Here is a 4,444-nt window from a genome sequence, read left to right on the forward strand (position 1 = left end):
GAAAACAACGGCGATCCGACGAGTTTGAAAATCATGCAGTGTGAACTCGGCATAAGAGAGCATATGTTTCAGCTGGACCACAGGGAACCAGCGCAGCCTCCTACATTGTTGTTTGGGATAACGTCAGCTTCCATCGCGCTGCTCTCGTTCGTGACTGGAACCACAAGCAACATAACTTACCAGTTTTTGATATATTGTTTTGAATTTATTGCACCAGTGTGTGTAATACTATGTTGTAGTGTGTGTGTGTTTTTGAAAGCTTGTGTGTGATGTCTGAGGGAAAAGTTTGGTTTTTCAGCAAGAGTGAATGGTTTTGAGTGTAGAGCTTCATTTTGACCTGAAAATAGGATGTTTGGGGAATTGGGTGAGACGTTATGGATTTGTGTTTACTGTTTTGAGAATACGAGGCATAGTTTCAAGAAATGTGTTTAAGCAATCGAGAAAAACTGTAACAGATATTCATGCAAAGATCTCAACAATAGCAGGCTGCTAACATGCAGATGTTGTCTTGCTGTGTAAATAACCACACTCTCATTGAAACTTGCAAACACACTTACATCTGCTCCGACCAGTTCTACCCGTTACATACTGTCCATTCATTCGCCTTCCTCCCAGTTTGCATTTCCTGGAGAGGGTGTCAAAAGTGGTACTATATTTACAAATCATACCAAACTTTTGTCACTCATCAAAAAAGAAGAAAGAATGTGAATAGCTGATCCTCTAACTACACCTGTAATCATAATGTTGTCATGGAAAGAAAAAATAAACACTTTTTTTTTTTTTTTTTTTTTTTAACTCAAATGGTTTGAAGCAATTGGTTTCCAAAATGAAATGAGTTACCACATGGTACAATAACGGTAACATACTGTAAAAATGAAGAGCTGTAAATGAACAGTGCAATGCCGGCAACCACAGCTCCCAGTAGATTACCGCTATTTTACAGCGCAATTTTTTACAGTGTGGAAACAGTAGGCTATTGCATGTTTTATTTGTGCGCAGAAACGAATATAGGCCTATGTATATCAAGTCTTTATTTTAGGGGTAATCTCAGCCCACCATGACACTGTGTGGTTTGTTTTCATAAGGTCACATTTCCTCATTGCAGTGCTTTGCCCAAACACTGTATGCTTTTAAAGGGATAAAACTTTTCAAAACTTAAAATTATATCATTTATTCACTCATGTTGTTCCAAACTCAAGTTGATTTTTGCAGAGATCAAAAGAAGATATTTTGAAAATGTTTCAACTCTTTGTCCAGACTATGAAAGTCAATGGGGTCAAAAACAACACTGACTTTGACTGTATGTACATATCCTCAAAATAATTATCCCTTTAGCTACTCACACAAAGAAAGTGCTTATACAACTGAGAAGAGTCCTGCTGGAAAGTTGCTTGTGTGAGCTGTGTTACGTTATATGCATTACTAAGCACTTGTAAAGATTGTGAGAAGGCAGTTTTCAAAGTCGTTTTACTGGATGCATGAAGCACTATACAGAGCTGTAAGATGACAACATCATAGAGAGCACAGTATGCTTATACAATACGCAATAAATATCATCTCAGCTAATGCACAAAGCAGTTTAAGACCAAGGCAAGCCCTGTTCGTGTAAACATTGTCCAACATAAGTGCATGATGAATTAATTCATTAAGTCAAGGCAGGTCATTTTATTTGTATAGCGCTTTTCACAATCCATGTTGTTTCAAAGCAGCTTTAACAAGCCCTAATGACTTTAAAACCTCAGTAAACAAAGCCAAAAGTGACTGTGGCAGGAAAAACACGGCAATCTGAGAGATTTTAGAAAAGTGATTTAGCTTCGCATGTGAATGTAGGGCCAAAGCAGTTAAATTCTAAACCATGTAGGTTTTTTTTAAATTGATTTGCAAATACCATTTTTATATTCATCTGCTAAGAACCCAACTGTAACTGTTTATTATAAACAGAGAGTGTCTTCTGGATCAGGGCTTTGACATGGCCATTGTGGGACATTAACCTTTTGGTCTGGAGCCATTCCAATGAAAATCTGGCCTTGTTTTTTTTTTTTTTCCATTTTCCTAATGGGTGTATTTTTTAACAGACAAAAACTTGAGCAACATTTTCCAGCATCCGCTCCTGTATTTTTACAAGATTTCCTGTCCAATTCTGGTGAAAACCGCTCCATAGCAAAAAGATTTCTCGTCTTACAGAATTGAATGCTGTAAAATATTGTCCAAATCCAGACATCGGCTACTTTAATGTAATCTCTGTGAGTGTGTGTGTGTGTGTGTGTGTGTGTGTGTGTGTGTGTCTGATTTAATACAGCTGATTGCTGATTATTGTCGCAGTGGGTGCTGTTGCTTGATCTACACCAAGTATTTCTCAATCCTGCTTCTTTTTTGATGCCTCTCTTATCTAAGTCCTGATTCACCTCATTAGTTCATTAGTAATGTGCTGCTCTGTGACCTGAACTGAGTGTGTCAGATTATTGAGATACCTCAAACAAACAGCATTGAGAAACACTGATCAAATGATTAGAACAGTGTTACACACCCTTAATTAATTTATTTACCTATTTATTTCTATCATATATGTTTAAAATATTTCTATTAGCACTGTAAGAAATAAATGGGGAAAGTCCTGGTAATTATCTGCAAGGACATTATCTGTGAGTTTACAGACATTTCTTTAACCTGAAAACACAATTAAATGCAATATATAGGCTAATTGAAAATACGGGTAAAACACCTATATAAAACCAAGATAGAGATTTTTTTTGATTGTTTTACTGACATTTTTGTGCTTCATGATTTCAGCTAGACAAATGAAAGATCAAGGCTTCCATAAATACTTCTGCTGATGGAAATACAGTAAAAGCAATAAAAATATCACTGTGAAGCAAAAATTGATGCAGTTAAAAATGTAATACTCCATGGATGGAAAATAATGAAAAACATGTAACGACAATCTTGTGACTTTATCTTGTATTGTGTCCCATGAGCAAAGTACTCCACCTAGTGACTGTAAGGCAAAGAAAAAAAGCCATTTACCCCTGGACCACATACAAGCCATTTTTCTTTTGACTGTATTTTTCACCCTAAGTGGTACACTAATTTCTCGTTAAATTCAACCAATTGTTGTAATTCAGTTTGGAATATTTTATAGGCTGTAAAAAGAGAGTTTGAATGCCTGTTTATCACTGTTAACCAAATTGTTTTTAAGTAGGCTAGTTTGACAAGACAAGATTGACAAGATTCATCCACTCCATATGAACAAAGTTTGTGAAGTATTTGTACTTTGGCTTTTCCAAACACACGCTGATAACTTTGCGTTGTCCCCCGACACCTTACTACCGAGATACGGACAGTTATTACAGGCTGCCATCTACTGTCTGCTAAACAAGAACATTTGAATCAGTGCATTTGCTCCACCTGCTGGTTTCATACTATGCTTATTTTCTCTCTATATATAGTGAACTGGTTGCATTAAAGGGGTCATATGATGCGATTTCAAGTTTTCCTTTCTCTTTGGAGTGTTACAAGCTGATTGTGCATAGATAAGATCCCTGAAGTTGCAAAGACTAAAGTCTCAAAACCAAAGAGATATTCTTTATCAAAGTTACTCAAAGGAGGGGGCTTTGTAGAAAACGAAGCGTTTGAGAGAGGCGGGGCATAGAGGACCTACAATAATGTACAGTATTTGAAAAATAATGTGTTTTTTGAACATTAAAGCATGTCAACATATTCTGTTACACCAAATACACAAAATAATGATCTTTAAAAAAGCATCATATGACCCCTTTAAGCATCTTTTAGCGCCTAGCCTACTGGTAGATACTGTAACTACACCACTGCCATTTAGCTGTGTATTCTGATGAAATTGCTCTTTGCCATCTTATAAACAAGAAATGGACTATATATATATATATATATATATATATATATATATATATATAATACACACACACACACACACATGTATACACTAAATTGTCTATAATCGTCATCATCATCATCATCAATTCATTAATTCATTTGAAAAATATATATATATATATATATATATATATATATAGCCTACACACACGCACACAATGGTGCATATAGCCTATAATGAAATAGATATAATGAGAAATATATATATTACATTTACATTACATTACATTACATTACATTTAGTCATTTAGCAGATGCTTTTATCCAAGGCCTTTTTGGCATTTGTTAGTTGGTATAATAAATAAAAAGAAAACAAATACATAGAATACAAAAAGATTAGAGAAGGTAGTGTTAGTTTTTTAAAAGAAAACAAGCAGTTAGTAAATGAATGGAGTGCAAGTCTAAAAGAGGCACTTTTTTTAAAGAATAGAATGAGAATAGAGAGTGCTAGAGTTAGAGGGTCAAATAAAGATGGAAGAGATGTGTTTTTAGTCGTTTCTTGAAGATGGTTATGGACTCAGCTGCTCGGATTGAG

Source organism: Sinocyclocheilus rhinocerous, unplaced genomic scaffold, assembly GCF_001515625.1.
Source record: "Sinocyclocheilus rhinocerous isolate Xijiao unplaced genomic scaffold, SAMN03320098_v1.1 scaffold1028, whole genome shotgun sequence".
Classification (NCBI taxonomy): domain Eukaryota; kingdom Metazoa; phylum Chordata; class Actinopteri; order Cypriniformes; family Cyprinidae; genus Sinocyclocheilus; species Sinocyclocheilus rhinocerous.